This window comes from Mauremys reevesii, linkage group 1 (assembly GCF_016161935.1).
Source record: "Mauremys reevesii isolate NIE-2019 linkage group 1, ASM1616193v1, whole genome shotgun sequence".
Classification (NCBI taxonomy): domain Eukaryota; kingdom Metazoa; phylum Chordata; order Testudines; family Geoemydidae; genus Mauremys; species Mauremys reevesii.
The window spans coordinates 254350521-254377234 of record NC_052623.1 but is presented as its reverse complement, the minus strand read 5'-3'; the positions used below and the strand labels follow the sequence as shown (position 1 = coordinate 254377234).

The window sequence follows — 26714 nt, the reverse complement described above, 5'->3', positions numbered from 1 at the left end:
TAAGGCTAGGGGCAGCCTTGAAAGAAGCTATTCTGAAGATCTCAAATAGAAATAAACGAGGTTTGTAATTACTATTTTCGGCATTATTAGGTGGTCAGACTACATTAGGAGGTGGTTAGCAAAGCTTTTGACATCCACACAGCGCAAAGTTAAGTATAGGGCTTGGGTTTTTGTTTATTTGTTTTTGGTTTTAAAAAAGTGTTGACAAGGCATTTCTTACTACACACATATGTACTTACTGAAGATATCAAAGACATCAACATGTGCACAAATGCACATGCTATGAAGTAGAGGGATGTGTGTCAAGGCTGATAGAAACCAAAAAAAAAAAAAATCAAGTTTGAAAGTCTCTTGTAAATGTAAATGCTTGCTGTGCATTTTCAAGCTTAGGCCAAAATTATCTTTTATTAAGACATTTGGAATACACTAAAGAAATTAGTACAGTTTAAAAAACTTAATAGCACATCCCTTCAATGGACTTTTTAATGTGACAGTAATAGAGAGATAAGATACAATAAAGCACTTTTTTTTTTTGGGTGTGAAATGGGACCTCAAAGAAAAAGGAAGAAAACTAATGACTAAACTCTCTCCTCTGATGGCTGCTTGGGGTGACTGGAAACCTCCAGTCCAGTGTACACCCAAGGGCATACTTTGCTGACAAGTATTTTTCTTTACTAAAGACAGGTGTAACAGATCAAAATCTCTTTAATGTATCTCAAGTTGATTGCTTCTTTACATGCAAAGCAGTCTCCTCCAGCCCGTCAACCTCACCACGTCAGCGGCAGCCATTTTGAGGCCACATGCAGCTTCCAACAGAGAGATACAGAGAATGCATTCTGTGCAGATCCAGGTTCAAGTGGCAAGAGGCTCAGGTTTTAAACAAAAATCCCTCTCTGGTGTTTCTACTTCATTTCAGGAACAGATTTAAACAAAAAAGCATGAACTTGCCCAAAGTCTTTGGCTTCACACTTACCATCAAGGCCTGCCAAGTGTTGCACATCAGGCCTGGCAGTCAGTCATAACTGCATGTTTCCCATCCACCCAATACATTGCAACAGCCCTGCTAGAATGTCACCCATCTTGCAAGGTGGTAGGGACTGATTATACCTCCTGGCAATCAAATCCTGTATATGATGGCAGCATGGCTGTCTGGATGCTCTGGTCCCCTGCTGTCCCCCAACTCTCTGCAGTTAGGGATGCCAGGTGTCTAGTTTTTTTTTTTTTTTTACTGGAACACCTGGTCAAAAAAGGACCCTGGCGGCTGCTGACCGGGCCGCTAAAAGTCTGATCGGTGGTGCAGTGGGGCTAAGGCAGGCTCCCTGCCTGCTCTGGTTCCACATGGCTCCCGGAAGCAGCTGGTACATCTGGCACCTGGGTGGGTGTGTCTCCCAGCAGCTGAGGATCATGGCCAATGGCAGCTGTGAAAGCAGCGCCTCTGGCACAGAGTCCCCTGGCCCCTGTGCCTAGGGGCCAAACAGGCTGGCCGCTTCCAGGAGCTGCCTGAAGTAAGTGCTGGCCAGAGCCTGCACTCCTGAACCCTCTCCCACACCCTTGGCCCAGCCCTGAGTCCCCTCCCGCACCAAAACTCCCTTCCAGAGCCCACACCCAACACTCCCTCCTGTACCCCAATCCCCTGCCCCAGCCTGGAACCCCCTCCTGCACTCTGAACCCTTCATCCCCGGCCTGGAGCACCCTCTCCTGCACCCCAAACCTCTCATCCCCCAGCCCCACCCCAGAGCCTTCACCCCCCGACAGAGCCCTTGTCCCCTCCCGCATCCCAAACCCCTGCCCCAGCCTGGTGAAAGTGAGTGAGGGTGGGGGAGAGCCAGAGGGGAGGGAGCAGGAGTGAGTAGGGGCATGGCCTCAGGAAAGGAGTGGGGCAAGGATGTTCAGTTGTGTGTGATTATAAAGCTGGCAGCCCTTTTTGCAGTAGGGAAGGAAGGGAAGGCACCTGTGGTCAGACGCTTCCCTGCTGTGAGAAGAGAGGGGCAATGGGGGAGCAGACGGGGGAGGGGGAATGGATCAGGGGCTAATACAGGATGGAGTGCTCCCTAACATAGCAGCTGGAGATTACCCTGACAGAAAGGAATCTTTGTGGCATGCAGTGATGGAGGGTGGGTGGGGAGAAATGTAGGAACACTCCTGGGTGGGTAGGGAGCGTGTCAAGGGGCATAGTCAGAGAGAAGCGATCCAGCAGAGTAGTCCTGAGGTGCCAGCACACAAAGCCGTTTGAGGAGTGCTCCAAGTTATGCTAGGAGCTAGTATTGGCCCCACCAAACCCAGTATCAAGGGAGTGAAAAAGAGTGGCTTTCATCCTGACCAGGTCCAGCACTGAGCACAGCTTGGCTGGAGCTGGGTCATATGTAAACAAAAAAAATCCTTTAAAAATAATTCAGGATATACATGCTTAATAAAACACAACACAAAAACTGTATTAAGTCACAGGGTCCACATAAAAAAGGGTGTTATTTTTCATGCAAGTAGATTCAATTTAAAACTGGCGAATTTTTAGCCCTAACTCCTTGACAATATCTTCTTAATTCAAAAGAACTCTGATTTCATCCTCACACAGAAGGTTGTGCTGTATAGGAATAGGCTGCAAAAACATATCATATTAGGGTCTAGTTTAAAAAAAAAATTGTACCCAAATTTGGAGACTGGCAGGCTGTGTGCTGTTAAATGAAAGCTAGAGAGGAAACACTCATGAGATTACTGGGGTTTTTACTACTCAGTTTATTATGCGGAGGGTAGCTAGAAACTTCGACTCAAACTCTATATGGGAGCCAGTCAGGGCCTGGAAGTTCTCTACAAATTGACTCAGTGGAAGCAGGACAGACATTTTGCTATCCCAAGTGAATTTCAGGGCACAAACTGTGCCCTCCCCTCTCAACTGAACCATATTTTTAAAACTTGTGTTATTTGACTGGTTAAAAAAAAAAAAAAGCCATCTCCTTCCCCCTCTCCATCTTCTGTATAACTTTTCCTCCTCCTGTTTTCCATTAAAAATATTTCCCTGAAATGATAATGGTTTCCTCTATGTTTCATCATCTCACTCCTCCCTGAAGTATCTTTTCAGTCTCTCTGCTCATCCCACCTCTTCCTCCTTCCACTTCTCCCCATTGCCTCAGTTTCAGCCCTCTTTTTTCTATTCTTCTTTCCTCCCTTTGATATGCCCTCACGTACTGACTGCCCTCCCCACATCCCCACTCAAATTCCCTGGATCTCCTGTACACACATCAATTCACATTCTGCTCCCCAACACCTACCTCTCTGCCCTTGTCCACATTTCGGCTCCACGGGGTTTACAAGAAGTTTCAGTATAGGGAGAGGAAGCTTAGAGCATCCTTTAAAGGTCTTTGCTCAGCAGATTCTTCTCTTCCCTTGGTTCCTGTGGAGTGATCTGAGTTTCCCCATTCTACCCTTTTCATTTCCCTGTGAAAGAGGGAGTTGCACATGAGATAGCTCATTTTCACTCCCTTCCCTACCAGGCCACAACTGCAGAGAGGTGGTCCCTGAATGGTACTGCAGTGAACGCACCACTGGGTCCTTATAGATGCAGGGCCCTTCGCAGTCTATGTTTAGCAAAGAACTCTGCTTTCTCCTTTTATTCCCCTTTCCCTTTAATAACCCATTATGCGGCAAACTATAGTTAATGCCTGTGTGATTTACAATTTGACCCCAGATTATTAGTGTCTTCTGGGTCACAACTGAATAATTCAAAAGCTGAATATTTCTGATTCTTTTTCTCTTTCCACCTACCATCCTCAAAATAATCCCCAAATAATAGCTGCCTTTTTCACTAGGAACTAAAGTACTGACTTTTAAAGATTTGTAAATCAATGTGGCATAGAAGTGGTGTGAGCATTTCAACATGCCTGTGTAGCCAGACTGCACCAAACCATTTAATATTTGACATGTAAGTAGAAGCTGAGGGAGAGGGGAAGCGTTATAAGTGACATAAGCCAACATTTTCTGTAGAGTCAATGATTAGCTAGCTGACTGCAGAGGACGTGTTTAAAGCTTCTTCTCTTTTACTCTGTACTTACACAAGTGAAACAAAAATTGGCCTGACTCTGTCCTTTGTAGTTTGCAGAAACTGGAATAAGCAGAACAAAAAAATTGTATATTCTTTTTAAGTGATTTGTTTATTGTCTACCCTTCCCTGGAAAAACAACCCCCCCACCCCCCGCTCCCACCACACACACACACACGGATATTTCCTGTTCAGAATTGACTCATCTTGCACTTTGTGGTAAAAATAATTTCTTAGGACACATCTACGCTGGCAAAGTTACAGCACCGCTCTGAGAGCACTGAAGGGAAACCGCTGTTGTGTGTTCACACTGTCACCTGCCTGCACAATAGCATGATCACACTCGCAGTGGTATTCAGAGCGGTGCACTCTGGGCAGAAATCCCACAGAGCATCTCTTCCTCTTCTGCTGCTAACAGTTGTAGGAAGGTGGAGGGGGCCACGGGGCATCCTGGGTCCTGTCCCAATGCCCCGTGATGCATTGCTTTGTATCCCAGAAATCCCTGTGCTTCCATCTGCATTTAGTGCCATCTTCCAACAGTTTTTGTACTGCTCGCCCTGCCTCTTTGGGCTGCAGGAATGGATCCCGAACTGTTGACCAGTATGCCGTTCACTCTGACTAACACGTCACAAGTGGCATGTTATTCCTTAAACTACAAAGGCAAGAGGAGTGTGACATTGATCTCACTACGGGTGATAGCTACGAAATGAAATTGCTTGTGGCATTCAGAGGTGCTGACCACAGTAGAACGCTGCATTTGGGCTCGGGAAACAAGCACTGAATGGTGGGATTACATTGTCATGCATGTCTGGGATGACATGCAGTGGCTGCAGAACTTTCATATGAGACAAGCCACATTCATGGGACTGTGTGATGAGCTCACGTCAGCCCTGTGACACAAGGACACGAGAATGAGAGCTGCCCTGTTGGAGAATCATACAATGTCAGGGCTGGAAGGGACCTCAGGAGGTCATCTAATCCAACCCCTGCTCAAAGCAGGACCAATTCCCAACTAAATAATCCCAGCCAGGACTTTGTCAAACCTGACCTTAAAAACCTCATTCCAGTGCTTCACCACCCTCCTAGTGGAAATTTTTTTCCTAATATTCAACCTAAACCTCCCTCACTGCAACTTCAGACCATTAGTCCTTGTTCTATCATCTGCCACCACCGAGAACAATCTAGATCCATCCTCATTGGAATCCCCTTTCAGGTAGTTGAAAGCAGCTATCAAATCCCCTCTCCTCCTCCTCTTCTGCAGACTAAATAAGCCCAGTTCCCTCAGCCTCTCCTCATAAGTCATGTGCTCCAGCCCCCTAATCATTTTTGTTGCCCTCCGCTGGACTCTTTCCAATTTTTCCACATCCTTCTTATAGTGTGGGGCCCAAAACTGGACATAGTACTCCGGATGAGGCCTCACCAATGCCGAATAGAGGAGAATGATCACGTCCCTCTATCTGCTGGCAATGCTCCTACTTATACAGCCCAAAATGCTATTAGCCTTCTTGGCAACAAGGTCACACTGTTTGACTCATATCCAGCTTCTCATCCGCTGTAACCCCTAGGTCCTTTTCTGCAGAATTGCTGCCTAGCCACTTGGTCCTTATCTGTAGCAGTGCATGGGATTCTACCATCCTAAGTGCAGGACTCTGCACTTGTTCTTGCTGAACCTCAGAGTTCTTTTGACCCAATCCTCTAATTTGTCTAGGTCCCTCTGTAACCTATCCCTACCCTTCAGCATATCTACCACTCCTCCCAGTTTAGTATCATCTGCAAACTTGCTGAGGATGCAGTCCACACCATCTTCCAGATCATTAATGAAGATATTGAACAAAACCGGCCCCAGGACCAACCCTTGGGGGACTCCACTTGATACCAGCTGCCAACTAGACATGGAGCCATTGATCACTACCCGTTGAGCCCGATGATCTAGCCAGCTTTCTATCCACCTTACAGTTCATTCATCCAGCCCATACTACTTTAACTTGCTCGCTTGTGGCGATTGCACCATGGAAGCTGGCTACTTCAGACAGCTACCGATTGGTTGCCAACCAGTTCGGAGTGGGAAAGTCGACCATTGGATTTGTGTTGACGGAAGTGTGCAGGGAGCATCCTTCTCCAACAGACTGCAACTCGGGGCAACATGAATGACATTGTGGAATGGCGTTGCACAAATGGACTTCCCTAACTGTGGAGGGGCGATAGATGGCACGCATATTCCAATTCTGGCACCAGACCACCTAGCCACCGAGTACTTCTCAATGGTATTTCTCAATGGTTCTCCAGTCGCTTGTGGATCACCGTGGGCATTTCACAGACATTAACGCAGGCTGATCCAGAAAGGTGCATACTGCAAGCAGGGACTTTCTTCCTGGACCAGAAGATCACCGTAGGGGAAGTTGAAATGCCCACTGTGATCCTGGGAGACCCTGCTGACCCCTTAATGCCGTAGCTTATGAAGCCATACACAGGGCACCTTGACAGCAGCAAGGAGCGGTTCAACAACAGGCTGAGCAAGTGCAGAATGGCTTTTGAATGTGCTTTTGGCCATTTCAGGCCCGCTGGCCCTGCCTCTATGGGAAGCCGGACCTAGCAGATGACAATATTCCAATGCTTACAACTGCATGCTCCATAATATTTGTGAAGGGAAGGGTGAAAGCTTGACTCAGTGCCGGACCGCAGAGGCTCAGTGCCTGGAGGCTAAGTTTGAACAGCCAGAGACCAGGGCTACTAGATGGACACAGCGCGGGGCCATAAGGATCAGTGATGCCTTGAGGTAGCAATTTGAAGCCAAAATCCTCTAATATGTGTTGCTATGCTTGGAACTGCAGTGCTTGTAATGCCAGGAGGTGATTGGTGCACATGCAGGGGTGAAAGTAACTTACAGGACATACCCATACTGCCGGAGTCCTGAGGGGGGCGTGACCTCTCCTGGAAGAGGCATGGCCCCTCAAGATTTAAAGGCCCTGGGGAACCAGCTGTGGCTGGGAGACCCAGAGCCTTTAAATCAACCAGGGGCTCCCAGCTGCAGAGGTGGCTGGGAGGGTCCGGTGCTCCGGCCGCCAGGGGGAACCCCGAGCTTTGTGGGACTGGGGCTGGGATTTAAAGGGCCCAGAGCTCCTGCCGCTGAGGGAAGCCCGGAGCCCTTTAAATCCTGGCCCCAGTCCGGCCACCAGAGCCATGGACAGGATTCAAAGGGCTCTGGGCTGGCCGCAGCCGCAGGGAGCTCTGAGCCCTTTAAATCCTGGCCCCAGCTGGCTGCCGGAGCCGCGGCCAGGATTTAAAGGCCGGCAGCCTAGAGCCTGCTCCCAACAACTCGCTTCAGCAATTCCCAAAATCAGATCCACTTAAGAGGGGCCTCCTCTCCTGTTAGCGCTTCGCCAATCTCCAACAGCTGTGACTGGCTAGCCTCCTCCAGGGTAGAAAAGAGCTCCTGGCTGCATGCATCTCAGGCCTTCAAGTCATCTTCTGCCTCTGGGTCCCCCTTCCCCTCCCCATCCTCGTGCAAGATTTCCTCCTCCTGGCTCAGTCCACTTTCGATTGGCACGTGAGCCACCAAAGTATCCACAGTGGTCTTCGCAGTGGACGTGGGGTTGCTACCAAATATCACGTCCAGTTCTTTGTAGAACCGGCAGCTTGTGGGCGCAGCACCGGAGCGGTGGTTTACCTCCTGTGTCCTGTGGTAGATGTTCCACAGCTCCTTCACTTTGACCCTGCACTGCAGTGTGTCCTGGTCATGGCCCCTTTTTGGCATGCATCGTGAAATCTGTCCATAGGCATCATAATTCCTACAGCTGGAGCGCAGCTGGGACTGGACAATTTCCTCTCCCCAAATGCTGATGAGGTCCAGCAGCTCAGCATTGTTCCACACGGAGGATCAGCTGGTGCTTGGAGCAGGCACGGCCACCTTGAAAGATGCGCTGAGACCACTGCATGCGTCTCCGAGCAAACAGGAAGGGGACTTTCAAATTTCCAAAGCAATTTATGGGGTGGGGATGGTCACTTGAGGCAGGGCAGTAGAGTTGAAACTGACCAACAGAGAGATGAGAACAGGCATTGTGGGACACCTCCTGGAGGCCAATCACAGCGCTGTAATCACCATGGTGTCTACACTGGCACCGCAGCACTGTAGCCCCGGAGCAGAAACCCGTATGCCTCTCGTGGGGTGGGTTTTTTTACAGCGCTGCAACTGCACAGTTTCTGTGCACTAAGGAGCTTGGCAGTATGTACACCTCAGGAGTTACAGTACAGAAAGCTGCTTTACTGCATAGAAACTTGCCAGTGTAGACAGGGCCTTAGTGTAGCACAAGGTCATTTCCCTTTCTTCACTCCCATTTAGTAATTTCTAAGGAGAAGATTTTAATGCTTCTGCTGACTTGTATGGGCACAGGGAAAGCATCTAAATTTAACAAGGCTTTTTATCTGCCAGACATTATACAAGCACATAGCTCCTATGTGGCTCATTCTTTAGCCATGAAAAACTGGTGTTTTCACACTAAACCTTCATAGTCTGAGCCTTATTTCAAATTAAATACTGGAAGAATTTTTCCCAGAAAAAAGCAAGAGTTTTACAAGATGACATGGGCGTGAGCTACAAAATTCAATTCTGGTTTGGATTCAGTCTCTCTCAAAGTTCAGTGCTGTTTGGATGCAAGATTAGAACTGGACCCCTCTCTACTATTAATAAACACCACAAATGTATTAATGGAAGTCCAAATTACTACCCATCTCCTCTTTTTCATGTCTCCTACTCTGGTGGCATAGAAATCAATGGAATGGTGCCTGTACTGGCAGGAAATTCTGTTCTACGGAGTGGGTGGGGATGAGTAATTAGACAGTTGTGTAACCCCAAAGATTTTTTTTTTTAGTTCCTCTTTCTTACATTTCCCTGAATACTTTTATTTCTTGTTGGGCCGAATCTTGAAAATGCTCAGACAAGCAGCATTGCCAAGTTCAACATGAGGACTCCCAAGAGTAAGCCTATTGACAGTAGCAAGCATTGGCAGGGTTAGACTCTCAATCTCCATGGTACTACCAGAGACTCACTGAAAAAGGAAGTTTGGTGACCTATCAGTGCCCTATCTCACAACTCCTGAAACAGTATAGCCATGGCAGAAGTCATTTCCAACAAAATATAAAGATTTTTAGTGGCAGTGGTCCACAGTGCTGACTTGTAAGATTTTAGTTTCAATAAAGCAAGCCTTTTCTAAGAGAGAAAATTGGAGCAATAAACACAAATTTAGGCTTGCAAATGCTGAGACAGTCAGTAATGGTTCAGATGAAAAGGCCCAGGATCCAGCAGATGTTGAATCTTTTTCTTTTAAAGTGCAATTGCTACTCCTGGAGTAATTCTACACTACTGCACAATGCAGAGTTTATGTTCCGTGCAGAATTTCATTTCCCTCCTGCAGAAATGGGCTGCTGGACTCAGCAGTCCCCAACTTCCTCGCAAACAGAGGACACTGCCTGGTGCAGGGAGAGGGGAAGTCAGAGGATTCCGGGCAACTGTAGTTCCTCGTACCTCCTGAAGAAATGAGGCGATGGGTGGGCTGCAGCCTCACAGTGAGCAGTGTACCCGGCCCAGCAGGAATGAAGGCCCTGGGCAGTGTCAGCCCTGCACAACCCAACACTGAAATCACCACAGGAAACGCCATACAAAAGTCTGGTCTGACCAGCACCAGGCTGTTTCTCCCTCTAGACCAGAGGGGCAGAGTTTTCTCCCAAGATGTGCCCAGCTGGCACATGTGACACACTCAGACTGAGGTGCCCAACAAAACCACAACAGAGAAACAAGGGTTTGTGGGGATTTCTTCAGGGCTGCCCAGAAAGGGGGGGAGGGCAAGTAAGGCAATTTGCCCCATGCCCCACAGGGGCCCTGCGAGCCCTGACCCGGCGACGGTCCGGATCTTTGGTGGCATTTCTGTGCCAGGGGGGCCCTTCAGTGCTGCCAAAGGCACAGAGCAAGTGAAGGGCCCCCTGTAGCCAAAATGCCACTGAAGACCCAGACCGCCACCGGATGAATACAAGCGCTGCAGCTCCTCCACTTTGCCCCAGGCCCCCTGAATCCTCTGGGCGGCCCTGGATTTCTTTAACTCTCTACTCTTGAGGGAATCTTTTTTGTTGTCTGCATTGTTACAGACATACTTGCTGACAGATATTTTGAAATAAATTACCAAAATAATTGAAACTAGAGTGACTTATTTTCACAAATAAAATCTGCAGAATTTTAAAGTATGTGCTGAATTTTTAATTTTTTTTTTGGCACAGAATTCCCCCAGGAGTAAACTGCTCTGGAAATACAGTGATATGACCAGCTTACTCAGAGGTAGGGAACTAACAGTATCCTTATGATTAAGAGTCATGAAAACAGAGGATAAGCTCAATTATGCTAATTAACGTAGGAAGGGTGCTAAGCAGGCAGAATTGCCTTTTGAACAAGTTTTTCTGGTTCATGGTAATACAAAAATCTACCTGCTTTGGAGAGAATATATTTAACGTGCTATAGCAAATACACTTTGGGTGTTCCTGCAGGAATACATTCATGGTCCTTTCATTTCACCAAATCTTGCTCTAAACTGAAACATAGCAGCAGCCTTTAAAAAAAAAATATTGCAAACTGTTCCCTCACATTCTTAAACAATGCCACAATTAAAGAAAAATGCATGTGTGGAATGACATCCACAAAGGCCTCAACAGCATTACACAGCCCTTGCTTTAAACAATATTTAGAAGCACCTTAAAAAGAACTACTATGCATATACGTGTTTTCTAGCACAAACTGGGATCAAGATCTCTCCTCCATCATTCTCTTCAGGTATAAAGCCTGATTTCAATGTAATAGATGACTCAAAAAGGAACATTTTAAGGGTTCCTCCCCACTCAAAAAAAAAAAAAAAGAAAAAAAAAGAAGAAGAGGATAGTAGTCATGTCCTATAAACACAGCACGATTTTTTAAATGCAGTTTATTAAAAAAGTTAAAAATCACATGTAGATATGGATTTCAAGCAGGATCTGTATTCCAATTACATGGGTGCTGCACTTGTATTATGAAAGATTCCCTATGGCAACGGAAGGCTTACAATTATTTTGGATTATTGCCAGTGCTTTTGGAAAACAGATTATTTACTCCTACAACAAGTGTGCCAGTGACTTGGTGGATGAGCTATGTAACTGGACAGCAGCTGCTGTCATGAGTCAATAATAAAAGGCATTCCAGTCACTGCAGTAGTGTTTTGTTTTCACTTTAAAAGACAGATCACAAGCATTGTTTTTTCTTACAGGTATTGAATGTCTGCTCTAGTATCGCCCTCTCTACCTCCCAATTTCACTGGATCATAAAACTCAGCCTTCAGATGTTACTGCCCTGGAAGTGGATTTTGCCCTTCTTAATACAAAAGTAATGCTCCAAACATGATGGAAGAAGAAAACTAGAGCACAGGCCTCAGGCCACATACATCTGCAACAATAAGACTAGAAGATCTGATTACTGCCAGCCATCTAACAAATGAAGACTATGCCTGAACTGCCAGATGTAGGTGTCTAACTTTAGACACCCAAATCTGTATTTAGGCACATAATTAAATAGCCTGATTTTCAGAGGAACTGAGATTTTTGGAAGGTCTCAGAGCACTCAGTTACTCTGAAAATCAGGCCACTTAATTATGTGCCTAAATATGGATTTGCTATTCAAATTGAAAATACTGGCCACAGCACTCTGAAAGCAGTCACTCCCATAATCACTTTATAGTAAATTACTCTCAGTATTAGTCTTTGGTTAATACACATAGCTTTTATATTGTCTTAAAAATTATAACTGTCTACATTAAACATCTGCAGAACCATAGTATGACAAATATTCCTTCAGAAAAATCAATAGTTCTCTCATAATTCTGAAGCACCTTCATCTAACCAAAACAATAAATTAACTTACCAGTGAAGACAGTCAGAACATTTGCTAAGAAACAGATGGATTCATTTATGCTGTTTAACCTCAAATACGGCTCTTTTTTTAAACTTAGCTAAGCTCACTTCCTGTTCACACCATGAATATTGAGACACCCAAAGCAGGACATACATACAACTACATACTGACAGGGCTAGCAGTCTCATTTCCTTTGTGGCTTCCAAGACCAAGACAGAAACTGTCTTGCCACTGGAAGATCATTGCACTTTTCATAAGAAGTCACCACACCAATAAAACCCTTTGAATATACACATTCGAGTAAAGACAAAAATGAGGGTGGGAGCCTCTTCACTTACTATAGTATCTATAGCTTTGATTCTCTTTTCACTGTACTGCATCTTTAAATGTAAGTGCCTGTCCTCTCTGCTAGAGGGCAGGGTTGCAAGGCGATTCAAAAAAGCATGCGAAAGAGAGAAACACTAACAGATGTTTGTTTTGTGTTTTCCTTAATCTAAAGTACATATTTTGGTCTTTGTGTAGGGAAATATAACAATCCTTTCTACTTCAAGTGTATCATGTCCATAAGATTGTCAGACACAAATAAAGGGTGTCTATTAACCTTTCAGAATTTCTCTTCAAATCCTAATGGTTTAAAATCAGTCAGGTTACTAACGTACAGCTGCCCTCCCAAGTGGCCAATTTACATGTTAAAAGGATGCATCACATGTAAAACATCTAACATACGCACTCTAATTGTGATCCTGATTTCTTAGGTCAAATCTGGCAATTGAAATATCTAAGAATTATTACCTTCGTATTAACATGTCAGTACTAGTAGTCTGGTAAGAATTTGCTTTTGACAGGTATACATTCAACAAAGACAAATTATACTGTAAAACATATCCATATACCAAATCAATTTTCTAAGAAAACTTCTGTTATACTCTTCTTGTTGCACAGTAGGTCTGTTGAATTGATCTGTGCTTTTATCTAGTATTGTATTTAATTGGACTTATTTCAGCATACATTTGGGTGAATGGAAAGCATATACTTTTGTCAAATTTCTTTCTTTAGCAGCTACATCATTTGATTGTACTTCATTATTATGCAGTCATTTGGTTACCTAGTACTTATATGTTGCTTACTATTTCTGTGGGAAACAGTGATTATCAACAACAAACCATCCCTGAAGGCTGATGGTTACTTTAAAAACAAGTGACCATTTCTAAAGCAGCAACACATACAGGTTCATAAAATATCAGTAACGTGAAGCAAAACAAAAAACCTCATTTTCTTGCTTGTTGGCATGTTTTCCAAACAACTGAAAGTATTGCTAATTCTAAGGAAAGTTTCACCAAGGTATACAACAGCTGCTTTTCTTTACAAAGCAACAAAGGGCAAGATTCAAAGCAAATCTCTTTGCTCAAAATTTACACAAGTTTGCATTTGTTTTCTTCAAAGCTTCAGGGCCTATAACCAGTTTGTTATAGTTTTACAAAAAGAAGTAGAAAATTTTCAGGATGAGGGAAGGGCACAAATTAGGTGAAGCAATACAAATTCAAACCAAACAAGCAATTTCAGTTTTACACAACTGTAAACATGCTCTAATCTTCCTAAATTGTTTGGAGGGTACAGGGAGGAGGAGGAGTATAAACTTTACATAAAAACAACACATCCGGGCTTGCAACAACTTGCACAATCAATTTACAGATTATATAAGGGGATCATGTCCCCAAATGGAAACCTTCAGCAAAGCTTTTTATATAAAACAACAGCACCTCCTTGCAGCTACCTCAGCACTGTACATAGACCCACACTTCTGGGTATATTACACAATATAAATACTTTGTAAATATATATGAAGAACCATTACCTTTGTGCTAAGACAACATACCATTTTTCAGTGGCTTGCCAAAATATCCAGATCGAAAACCTATTAATTCAATTAAATGAAATTTGTTTTTTCTGAAAATGTCCTGTAACTTCTTTTGTTTTGGCTGTATGCTATCCTATAGCACAAAAACAACAAAGTCCTAGTGCGACAGTTTGTATCCCTATGTTCACCTCTTTTATAAGACTATGTTAAATTCTGTATAAAGCATTCTGTACAAAGTACCATCTGAAAACAATTTGCTGATCATTACTGTCCTGGTAAAATGTGCGGCAACATTTACGTAAGGATATAAGTGACACACTGTATCTTGGGGGGAACACCCTGCACCCCCATGTTCATCCTTATAAAATGATTGTGTGGTATCCAATGCAAAGTTTGTCATGTCGCGTGTCTTCGCAAGGCTCATGATGCACTGAGCATTGTTGTTATAGGTTATAACTATATACATGAAATTACAAGGCTGAAAATGTGTCCTCATGGCTTAAAACAAATCCAGGCAAAAAACTCTCCAGGAGCAGAGGGGCAGTTCACACTCACTCCTCAGGGCATGTATGGGACAAACCCAGCCCCACCTCACAGGAACAAAGGACACTGACTGGCCTAGGCAGCAACAAAGGATCTACTGGACTCGAGTGAGTTGCCCCCCTTCCCTTGGTCAGTTTGGGTCTGCAATGAGCTAATGCTCACCTGACCCTGAAGGGGGGGTGGGGGTCGCAAAGCCAAGAGGGAAGAAAGGACGTGATAAAAGGAAGAGACGTTTGCCATGCTCTTCCTCTCTCTTCCACCTCTATTGCCAGCCTGTGGTAAGAAGCATCCAAGTTTGTAAGGGCACTAGAAGTGTTAAGATCAGCTTAGAATGCGTTTTGCTTTTATTTCATTTGACCAAATCTGACTTGTGCTTTGACTTATAATCACTTAAAATCTCTCTTTTGTAGTTAATAAAAGTGTTCATTCTACGTGAAGCAGTGTGTTCAGTTTGAAGCGTGTCAGAGACTCCCCTGGGTATAACAAGCCTGGTGCATATCAATTTCTTTGTTAAATTGACGAAGTCATATAAGCTTGCAGCATCCAGCTGGCATAACCAGACACTGCAAGACGGAGGTTCCTAGGGTTGTGTCTGGGACCGGAGATGTTGGCTAGTGTCATTTGGTTGCACAATCCAAGGAGCAGCTCACATGCCAGAGGCTGGGCATGAACAGCCCAGGAGTGGGGGTTCTCATAGCAGAGCAGGGTAAGGCCCAGAGGGGTAGCCGTGTTAGGTAAGGGTAAGGCTGACTCCTAGAGTCAAGGATTGGAGTGACCTAGCAGATCATTGGTCCAGATAACACCAGGGGAATGTCACAATAAGAGTCCATAATGTTACCAAGACATGTTCCAACATGTTCTGGAGGGCAGTCACAAACAAGTTCCCCACAGGCAAAAGGCTAGCCAATGCCTCAGCCAGGTGTCAATGGGATCAAAGGGACCATCACCTGATTAATTGGCTACTCTTCAGCAGGAGAGAGGGTGTGGGCAAAAGATCTACATTTTTACAAAGAAGCAGCTTAAGGTTCCTGGTCACGCTGCCTGTCTGTCTCCTGACCATCAGCTGGAAATGATTCTTGCACAAGAGAAAGGGTGGTAAGAGGAGAGGGCAGACACCCCAAATCTTCTCTTCCTTGATCTCTACCCACAGCTGCATCAACATCTGAAGAACAAAGGAAGCAGCACTGGACTTGGGGAGAGATCTTCACCGAAAGAGGTTCAGCCAGTAAGACTGATAGAACATGCGGGGAGAGAGACCTGTGCTTTGTATTCACTTAGGTGTTATTGCATTTTATCTTTTATTTCTTTTTAACCAATTCTGACTTATATGCCTCATTAGCTGTAGTCACTTATAAATCTTTCTGTAATTAATTAATTTGTTTTGTGGATTTATCTAAACCAATGTGTTTGAGGAAACTCCGTTCGGCCTAACAAGATTTGTGCATACCATTTTCCATTAATAAAATGACAGACTTCATATGAGCTTGTATTGGCCCAAAAGCTGCTGGGTAGTACAAGATGCACATTTCTGGGACAAGTCTGGGACCGGGAGTTTGCTAGTGTTGTCCTGTAATGCAATTTATTAGTGGCTGGTCTACAGCACTCAAGCAGTATAGCTGGGAGTGATTTACATGTTGGAGGCTTTGTGTGGGCAGACCAGGAGTGGTTGCTCTCACAGCAAAGCAAGGTAAAAAGACACACCAGGCTGGGAATTGAGGAGCTACTGCTGTCCATCACTCCAGACTGTACCCTGGGTAATGTCACACCTGGTTAGCAGGAAGTTTGGATGTATTTTCATGTAGCAATTGTTCAGAGTTAGGTCATGAGGTAAACAAAACCTTAACACAATAAACTATAATAAATAGGTCACAAGCAACACATTGCTTTTGAACGTATTTTGTGTCCAAAACAAAACAACTTCTGGATGCTGAAGTGCTGCCTCAGAAAAGAGTCAAATCACAATGCAGAAAGGAACATTTCAAATAGTAATAGAGTATTTTTACAAGAAATATTTTTAAAGGTGTCTAAAATCAGTTCCCATTTTCCATAGGCTGTTATGCAGAGCTGGTTGAAAATAACCTATTTTCATAAATAAGTTTCCAAATTTCAAACTTGTTTTCAATTCCAATTGTTTGAAGGGGAGCTATTTATTGGATTGTTGAAGTTTTGCAAAATTTATTTTCATTCAAAAAACATCTGATATTTTCAATAACTTTAAAAATGCAGAGTTTTTCCACAAATGATGAAATTGTTGACAATGCCAAAACCTATTTTGTGAACAATTTTCTTATTCAATTAAAAAAAAAAAAAGGCCACTTTCGGTGAAACTTTTCATTTGAAGAACGTTGAACAGCTTAGACCTCAAATATAATGAAAAAAACCCAATGGTTACCTACCTTTCATAACTGTTGTTCTTTGAGATGAGTTGCTCATGTCTATTCCCATTTTAGATGTGTGTATACCCACATGCACAGTCGGAGACTTTTGCCCTTAGTAATATCCATAGGGTCGGCTGCGGTGCCCCCTTGAGTGCCACACACATGCATCGGTATATCAGGCACCACTGACCCTACTCCCTCTCAGTTCTCTTATTGGCAACTCCGACAGAGGGGCAGAAGGGCGGGTAATGGAATGGACATGAGCAACACATTCCATTCTAGGTGACTCACAAGCAGTATCCTTGGAGATGGGCTCAGAGGTCACAGTCTAGTGGCTCTACCAAAGCCAGCATCGACCCACGCCTGCTGGGTAAGCACATAATGGGACGTGAACGTGTGGACACACAACCAGGTGGCTGCCCTATAGATGTCCTGAATAGGCACTTGGGCTAGGAAAGCTGCCGAAGAGGCTTGTGCCCTGGTTGAGTGGGTGGTGACAATCACCAGAGGTGGCACCTTAGCCTGGTCATAGCAGTAGCAAATGCAGGCGACGATCCAAGAAGAAAGTCTTTGAGCGGACACCGGACGGCCTTTCATTCTGTCGGCCACTGCAACAAACAGCTGTATAAAAATTTATGGAATGGCTTGGTCCATTCAATGTAGAAGGACTAGCACTTTTTTTTTGACATCTAGGGAATGCAGCCAATGCTCCTCCTGCAACTTCTGCAGCTTTGGAAAAATGACAAGCAGATAAATGTCCTGGCCCATATGAAACTGGGAGACCACCGTCAGCAGGAAGGCTGGGAGTAGATGCAGTTGGACCTTGTCCTTGTAAAAGACCATATAGGGTGGTTCCAAGGTAAGTGCCCAAATCTCAGAGACCCTACGGGCAGAAGTTATTGTGACCTTCCAAGAAAGGAGGAGAAGACAACATGGAACCAGAGGCTCAAAGGGGAGCCATGAGCCAGGATAACATGAGATTTAGGTCCCACAGAGGAACTGGGTCCCTGACGTGGATAAAGGTGCTTGAGGCCTTTGAGGAACCTGGCAGTCATGTCATGGGCGAAAACTGATCAGTCCTCGAACGGCAGATGGAAAGCCGAAATAGCAGCCGGATAGACCTTAATGGACAACAGACAGAGGCCTTGGAGTTTGAGATGCAGAAAGTAGTCCAGGATTAACTGCAGCAAAGCCAGCTCGGGACGAATGCCTTTGAGGACCAGTACGTAAACTGCCTGCACTTGGCCATGTAGATTGCTTTAGTGGAGGGCTTTCTGCTGCCCAGCAAGACTTGCTGGACTCTGGCTGAGCACTCTTGCTCCTCCACATTTAGCCATGCAGCAGCCAAGACACCAGGTGCAATGTTGCCAGGTCCTGGTGCAGGAGGGCACCGTGGGTTTTGTGACAGCAAATCCAGCCAGAGTGGTAGCTGTAATGGAGCAGCCACAGAGAGATCTAGCAGCATGCCAAACCAGTGCTGGCGCAGCCAAGCTGGCACCATGAAGATCACCTTTTCCCTGTTCTGCTTGATATTCATGAGGACTCTGTGGATCAACAGAACTGGGGGAAAAGGTGTAATTAGAGCCCCTGACCATGGGAGCAGAAAAGTGTACGATAGAGGCTCTGTCAGACCCCTGAAAGGAGCAGAGAACGTGGCACTTCCTGTTGTGCCTGGATGCAAACAGCTCCACCTGGGGAGTTCCCCACCTGTGGCAGATGATGCTGACCACGCATGGCGAGACAAGATGATCCCACTGAGGTGATCTGCCAAGGTCTTCCGGGCCCTGGGGAGGTGTGCGGCTATGAGATGGATGTCATGTTGTACACAGAAGTCCCATAGCCTGAGGCCTTCTTGCCAAAGGGCAGACGACCTGGCCCAGCCTTGCTTGTTGATATAGAACATAGCCGCTGCACTGTCCATCAGGGCCTGGACCACCTTGCTTTTTAGGCGAGGTAGGAAGGCATGGCAGGCGAAGTGGACCACTCTGAGCTCCCTGACATTGATGTGTAGTGAACAAACGAGGTGGGACCAACAACCTTGCATGCTGAGATTGCCCAGGTGGGCTCCCCATCCCAGGTCTGAAGCATCAAAGATGAGGGTAATGCGAATGGAACTCCCCCTAACACCGATGCAGGATTTTGCCACCATGCAAGTGATGACAGGATGTGGTCCGGGACCTTGACTACACGGTCCATGTTGTGTCTTTTGGGGATGTAGACCAATGCCAACCATGCATGCAGCGCCCGGAGGTGGAGTCACCCATGCTGAACCATGTAAGTACAGGCTGCCAGGTGGCCCAACAACCGCAGGCACCTATGAGCAGTGGTGAGAGGGTTATCTTGTATACACAAGATCAGGTCTGCCATGGCCAGGAACCAGGCCTCGGGGATGGGGGGAGCCCTGGCCTGGGTAGAGTCAAGTACCGCTCCAATGAACTCTGTGCACTGCATCAGGACTAAGGTTGACTGTGTCTCATTTATTAAATAGCCCCAGGTCATGACAGATGGAGAAAACCAGGTAGAGATGACGCCGTACCTGATCCCAGGATCGATCTTTTATTAACCAGTTGCGAGGTACGGGTAAATCTGCATGCCTTTGCACCTCAGGTAAGCGGCCATTGGCACTATACACTTTGTAAACACTCTTTGTCAATGGGAGGCTGAAGGGCGGTGCCATGAATTGACAATGGTGGTGGCTCAATAATAATTTTTTTTTTTAAAAAGGAAGAAACACCTGTGCCCCAGGAAAATGGAAAAATGCATCCTTTAAGTTGAGAGCGGCATACCAGTCCCCTGGATCCAGGGAGGGGATAATTGAGGCTAGAGAGACCTCCTTTTGCTTTTGGGATTAGGAAATAACGGGAATAGAACCCTTTCCCTCTCATGTCTGGACAGACCTCCCTCCACCACCCCCAGGCACAGGAGGTTCTCAACCTCTTGCACTAGTAGTTGCTCATGAGAAGGGCCCCTGAAGAGAGAGAGAAGGGGGTTGGGAGGGAGGGTCAGCCACGAATTGCAGGATGTAGCCCAAATAAATTGTGTCAAGCACCCAACGGTCCGAGATCAGCCACAGCCAGGCTGACCCAAAGGAGCATAGAGGGTTGAGGAAAAAGCAGGAGGGTGGATTCTGGGTAGTGGCTGTGGCGCCATCCTCGGGCACATCCTCAAAATGCCTGTTTCTGGCTGCCCTGGTCTCTGGAGGGGCCAGGCTGGGCAGAGGAGCAGGAAGACAAAGGGTGCTGTCGCTTAAACCCCATGTCTGTCTTCTTTCTGTAGAAGCTGGACTGGGAGACATTCCACAACCTTGACGGCGGCAGAGGAGGCAGCGGCTGGAATGGCTTTCTAGCCTCTTGAAGGGTGTGCAGGCCCAAAGACTGGACGATGGCATGGGAGTCTTTAAGGCTGTGGAGCCAAGCATCGGTCAGCTCTGAGAAGAGCCCTGCTCTCTCAAACGGGAGATCCTGATGCGCTTCATGACCACCGCAGAGGCGACCACCCTGGCCAACAAGTTTGTAGTGTCCTGGGACATCTGGAGGGCGCCTCTCACCATTCCTTTGCCCTTATCCATGAAGGTGGCAACTCCTGGCCTTGGTTCTGTGGTTCTCCATGAGCTTGCTGATGGAGTCCCACAAGGTAAAGTTGTATCTGCTTAACAGGGCCTGATGGTTAGACACCCAAAATCGCAGGCTGGCCGTTGAATATATTTTCTTGCCAAATAAGTCCAGTCTCTTGGTATTTTTATTTTTGAGCATGCCACTGACCTGGCCCTGCCCGTCCCTTTTGTTGACGGCAGACACTACCAGGAACCTTGCTGGAGAGTAGGTGTACAGATATTCAAATCCCTTTGCCGGGACATATTTCTTTTCTGCTTTCATTGAAGTAGATGGAATGGAAGAGGCAGTCTGCTACACAGACTCGGCAATTTTCAAGACCCCTTTGTGGACAGGCAACACGACCCAGGCCGGGGTGCAGGAGGGTATGACATTGAAGAGGTCGTTGGAGATGGAGGAGACAGTGGAAGAGTCCAAGTTCAGGTTAGCAGCCACTCCCTTGAGCATGGCCTGGTGCTCTTTGAAGTCATCAGTTCGGGGGGTGCTCGTTGTCTGGAGACGACAAAGAGGACTGTACCGCTGGGGGAGGGGTGGCAGAGTGTGAGACGTGGCTTCCCCTTGCTTGTCAGGGGACAGTTTTGGGCATTGTGGCGCATTGCATCGCTCCCACGTTGGACTCAGCACCGTGCTCCAATGCCAGGGCTGGCTGGGCCCGAGGCAGTTTGTCCAATGTGGCCTGAGAGGAATGGTTGGAGTACGGGACCAGTATGATGGGTACATCCCATGGGCTCCAGTATTGCCACTGGGTGGGCCCTGTCCCTGTTTCCATGCCACTGGTGCCATGCCTGTCTTGTGACTTGCCAGTGGCCCACCTCTCCTAGGTGAGGGGCCGAACTCTCCCTCCGACTCAGACCATTGCCCCTCCAGTGACCGGGGCAGAGCTGTAGATGCCCAAGTCTGTCGGCCGACCTTTGTCACCAACCCATAAGGAAAGGGTAAGGAATGGTGCCTGCCCAAAGAGTGGTAATGGGGAGTTGGAGATCGGTGCTGCAACCGGGAACGATTCCGCACCTATGTCTAGGTGATGAGGATCTGCGCTGTGACTATTTCTGGCTTGAGGCCCAGCAGTACCATGAGTACAGGGATCAGTGTCATGACTCGCGCGTCCCGTGCCTCATAGGTGGTGACCTTGGTGTTAGGGACCTGGATCTTCTGACTGGAGACCAAGGCTGTGGCACTGGGGTCCTTGGCCATGGTGACTGAGGACGACGCCTATGGTCTGGGGATGCTACGTTGCTTTAGAGGGAGGTTCCATAATTGGCTTGTCCTTTAGAGATCTGGGCCTTAACCAGGTCCATCGCCTGGGTTGGTGTCTGAGGTGCCGGCCAGCTTCCTTGGTCCTTGGCCGTCGGGGAGGCCTCAGGCACAGGTGGCCCTAAGAGGAGCTGGGATCCCCTGCCACTCCTGGGAATTGGAGGTGGATCCCTGGCTGGCTAGCGAGTCTGACCACAGCTGTACTTCCATGAAGCTCCAGGGCAGGCACGTGCCCTAACACAGGTCCTTTGCCCAAAGCCCCCTTGTCCTGCAGTACCGATGGGCTTCAGCTGCTCCTTGGGCACCAGTGCGGAGGAATGGTGCCGGCACTGCACTGTGCACCAATGCCAAAGTACTAGGTGTGGAGTGTGATGAGGAGGGCTCCAAGGCAGGACAAAGCAGTCTCCATGCAGGGGTGGCTCCAGGCACCAGCACGCCAAGCGCATGCCTGGGGCGACAAGCCACAGGGCGGGCGCTCTGCCGGTCACTACGAGGGCAGGCTTCAGTGGACCTCCCGCAGGTGTGGCGCCGAATCCGTGGGACCGGGGACCTCCCACAAGCAAGCCGCATAAGACAGCCTGCCCGCCGTGCTTGGGGTGGCAAAATACTTAGAGCCGCCCCTGCCTCCATGAGGAGGGCCCTCCAGTGGATATCCTGCTCCTTTTGAGTTCAAGGGCAAAAGTTTTTACAGATCCTGTACTTGTCTTTTCTGTGTGATTCCCCCAGACACTTCAAACAGCTATCGTTGAGGGTCCCTAATGGGCAACGGCCAGGTACACAAACATGACAAAGCCTGGAGAATGCTTACATACTAGAGGCTATGCGTGAACAGCCCAGGAGTTGCAAAGAATCCTGTGGCACCTTATAGACTAACAGACGTTCGGCAGCATGAGCTTTTGTGGGTGAATACCCACTTCTTCGGATGCAAGCATGACTGCTTGCATCTGAAGAAGTGGGTATTCACCCACGAAAGCTCATGCTGCAAAATGTCTGTTAGTCTATAAGGTGCCACAGGATTCTTTGCTGCTTTTACAGAACCAGACTAACACGGCTACCTCTCTGATACTAAAATACTTAGAGCCGCCCCTGCCTCCATGAGGAGGGCCCTCCAGTGGATATCCTGCTCCTTTTGAGTTCAAGGGCAAAAGTTTTTACAGATCCTGTACTTGTCTTTTCTGTGTGATTCCCTTCCCCTTTCACAACAGCTCGTGTTGAGGTAATGGGCAGGCAACGGCCAGGTACACAAACATGACAAAGCCTGGAGAATGCACTATGAGGCTATGCTTAGCGTGCCCAGGAGTTGGGGTTCTCACAGGAGAGCAGGGTAAGGCTGGCACCCAGAGTCAAGGATTGGAGTGACCCAACAGATCACTGGGCCAGATAACACCAGGGGAACGTCACAGGGATCTGTCTCTATTTTGTTCCTTTTATGTTTTATTAAAAAAGGTAACATGCTCTAAAGATTGTTTTAAAGAAGCAAGAAGCTCAGATTCTCCACATGACACTTAGGAGGGCTGTCTGCAGCCAGGATGGGAGTTCACTCTCAAAGAAGCCATGTGCAGAAGTTGTCTTCTCCAAAGATATTTTCTTCTCCAAACCATGAAAGATTTCCCCTCTCCTTAAGCACCTGTGAGATTGCACCACACAACCACCACCTGGGCTAAGAAACAGACAGCTATAAGGATTTATGGACCCAAAAATATTTAGACTCCTTAAAGCAGTTATAGCCCTTCCTCCCCCAAATCTCCCACAGCACCCAGCCACTTGGTTCCCCCCCCCCCCCAAAAAAGTTGTCTCATCCTGGAACTCAGTGAGATTTGGGCACCTACCTCCTTTAGGCTCCTTTGAAAAACCCAGCCGCTATGCCAAACCCAGCCGCTATGCCAAACAACTTCTGTCAGATGATCTCATATAGGATCACTCATGACACCTCCTTTTCCAGTGTACATGAGGGAGAAATTTTAAAATAAAAAACTCGAGTTTCATGAGGCCTTCCTTTTCAGATTCACAATAAAGCAATTTTGCTGTCAGAGAAAAAAAAAATTTCTGAACAGTCAGGAACTGTTTTTCAGGTTTCAGCATTTGTCTAAAAGAAGATTAAATATCTGCCCTTTGATTTTGTAATTTGTTTTCATATTCAGAGGCAAGCTTTCACAGCAGCACACGGAAAGGGTATACTATTAAAATAGGAGACTACTTTTTTTGCATATTTACATGTTACAAACTTATTCCATACCCATGAACTCATGTTTACATATATTTGATACTTTTCATATAGCTGTGTATGTGAAACATTCCTAGTATATGTGAAACCGAAGTCGGCCCTTCGCTGTACTAACTGCATTGCTATTAGTCCATATAGCATCTGTCCATCTGAGAAGCCATCTGTTGCACTATCTCCAGTCTTAATTAAAATCACCAGTGTAGGAAGCACTAACGGTCTCTGGCCGTCTATGATTAAAGAATTTCAGTCTACAAAAGCTGTTGTCAACCCAGAACCTTCTTCAAATCATTAAAAATATTATAATCACATAGCACATTACAAACAGTTCCAAGTCCTCTTCGGGATGAGAACCATACTACTGAGAGTTTATTGCTGGCCAGTCCATACAACCGTAGCCAATACTTTTACTTAGTTTGATTTGGGAAGGATTAACCATCCACTAAGTGATTTGAGTAGGAACTTGGGCAAAAGAACAAACTTGGGAGAGAGAAATCATTTAAATATTCCTTACTGGAGCTTTAGGCTTTGTCTTCACTGCACACCTTAGAGTGGCATAGCTGTGCCACTAAAGCCTTGCTGTTGTAAAGCACACAGTGTAGCCACGCTGTCAGCAGGAGAGAGCTCTCCTGACAAAATAAAACCATCCCCAACAAGGGGCAGTAGCGCTCCTGCCGACAAAGCGCTATCCACACCGGTGCTTTTCGTTGTTAAAACTTGTGTCATTTGGGGGATATTTTTTTCCACAAAAGTTTTAACAACGAAATTGCAGTTTAGACATAGCCTTAATATTAACTAAATTCAAAGCTATAGGTAATTAACAGAGGAACTGTAGATGATAATGAGGTGCTTCACTAAAGTAGCTAAATATAGACTCAAAATTCAAAGTGCTCTATAATCCATGTTTTGATTAGTTTGTCAGGTCATCACCACTTTCATAACCACATTGCTTATCAATGATGATGGCCCAACGACCAATCAACCTATTGTCTCTACCGTTGACAATTGTGTATTGGTGCTTGAGTCTCCGTAAAGTCCATTCCCGTACATATTTATTTTACCAATCCATCTCTTCTTCTGTCTACTTCTTCTTCTCTTCCCTTGTACTGTCCCTTGAAGGATGAACTTGGATAGGCCAGATGATCTTGTTACATGGCCGTACCACTTCAGCTTGTGCTTCTTCACGGTTGTCAGGAGGTCTTCATATATCACCCAGTGCAGTGGGTCAATGTTGTGGACCTATTCATTAGTGACGTGGTTGAAGTAGGAGATACTTCTGTAAAATTCTGGGTCTCTCTACTACCTGTATTTTCCATTCAAGTTCTGCTGTAAGGATCCATGTCTTGCACGTATACAAAAAATGGAGATGACCTGTGCGTGCTGCAGTTTCAGTTTGGATTCCAGGGAGATGTTCTTGTTCCTCCAAACTAGCTTCAGCTTTGCCGCTGTTGTTTGCGTAGTTCTTGTTAGAATTTCTGCCTTTGATTCTTCATCAGTAAAGATCGCCCCCAAATACTTGAACTGTTTCACTATCTCCAACTCTTGTCCACTGACAGTGATATGTGAGCTGATCCAGTCACGTTTGTCTGTCATCAGCTTGGTTTTCTCTGCACTGGATTTCCATACCATATTTTGAAGAGGTTTTATCCAATTGTTTCACAAGGTTGGCAAGTTCATCTTTGCTAGTTTGTCATGTACTTAAACTAAAACTTTCCTTTTCCATCCAACCCACTTAGGCTATGTCTACACTGCAAAGTGCTGATCTACCAAACTGCTGTATCACAGACCAGTAATTAACAGTGACCTGAGAGAAACTTACTCTTCTCTTTACCCAGTTAAGGACCTAAACGTTTCCTGCCCACTGCATTATTCTCAGAATGACATGGAAACTGCCATTACTATTCCCTGAGTAACATTCCCCCCAACTCAGAACCAGAGGTTCTCAAACATTTCCCATAGTGTGGCCCATGTTTTAATAGAGAGATTGTCCCCTGGACCACTTCTCCCTCTACGCAGGAGCAAATAAATATCCCTGTTACAACTACAGCATGGAGAAAATAAAGTAAGTGCTACATATATGTAACTCCTTTGAATGCAACGTAGCAGCAAGAAATGAAGAGGAGGAACCGACACCACATAATCAGTTTATTCTCTGCCAGCCACCAGTGGTCCATAGAGTTCAGTAACCTCTGCTTTAGATATTGAAGACTAGGTCAAAGAATGCCTGTTTCTACAAAGATATTAATGACAAGCTTAAAAACAAGGAATTTCATGTTCTCTTTATATTCTTGTATAGGTAACCACATCATATGATGTGAATATCACCTCCAAGAGTAAGAAACAAGACATCATCTCCCATCTTGCTGGCTTACAATATAGGAGTTTTTCCCCCGTTTTGGCATGTGTGGGGGCAGGGATGTGTAGAAGGCTAATGTGGGAAAGCTAGGTTGAAGAGAGAAGTTTTGCATTTAGTTCTGAATGCAGTGAAGTTAGAGGTCAACCTCTTATTTCTGCTACCAGAAAGTTCCACAGTTTTGGTCAAAGTTCTGCCATGCACAGTCTTGAGTGTTGCCCTACCTTCGTCATTCCAGTCAGCCAGAGCCATTGGGAGAGATGGACACTCTTGGGTAGATGGGGCCAATGCTAGACTGGGCTTTGAAATCCGGACAGCAACTTGTACCATAACTGTCGACTGTAGCTATTTTATGACAACTGTAAACTTAATTATAAAACCTAAGTCAATCTCCTATCCATAAGAAATTTTATTGAGGGTGAGAAAGGTCAGTTATAACGAGACTCCAATTTTCTGCCCCGATCATATTTCGTTCAGTTGGAACAAAAGAAAGAACAGGAATGCTTAGATATGTACAAAACTAGATTATCTTCTATATCACA

At 46.0% G+C, this 26714-nt stretch overlaps 2 protein-coding genes and 1 long non-coding RNA gene across 7 annotated transcripts in view; 1 reads left to right on the top strand and 2 right to left on the bottom strand.

Moving 5' to 3' along the window:
- Positions 1 to 26714, bottom strand: part of BICD1 (BICD cargo adaptor 1) — a 392914-nt gene that overhangs the window by 50097 nt on the left and 316103 nt on the right. The gene's annotated exons all lie outside the window — the stretch shown is intronic.
- The window catches only part of FGD4 (FYVE, RhoGEF and PH domain containing 4), a 204917-nt gene that overhangs the window by 157269 nt on the left and 20934 nt on the right, over positions 1 to 26714 (bottom strand). Inside the window, exon 1 of one of the 2 annotated variants that reach the window (XM_039480897.1) lies at positions 16752 to 16891. The exons of the other annotated variant lie outside the window; for it this stretch is intronic. The gene's annotated coding sequence lies outside the window, so the exon portion shown is untranslated. Of the gene's footprint in view, positions 1 to 16751; positions 16892 to 26714 lie in introns of those variants that run through there. 2 annotated transcript variants of the gene reach the window in all.
- LOC120368658 lies at positions 17123 to 22441 on the top strand. Of its 2 annotated transcripts, XR_005582718.1 has the most exons (5): positions 17123 to 19007; positions 19222 to 19340; positions 20010 to 20090; positions 20614 to 20767; positions 22325 to 22441. It is a non-coding gene; the product is annotated as an uncharacterized LOC120368658 (long non-coding RNA). The 2 variants fall into 2 exon arrangements; XR_005582717.1 differs by lacking the exons at positions 20614 to 20767; positions 22325 to 22441 and having other exon boundaries at positions 20010 to 20420.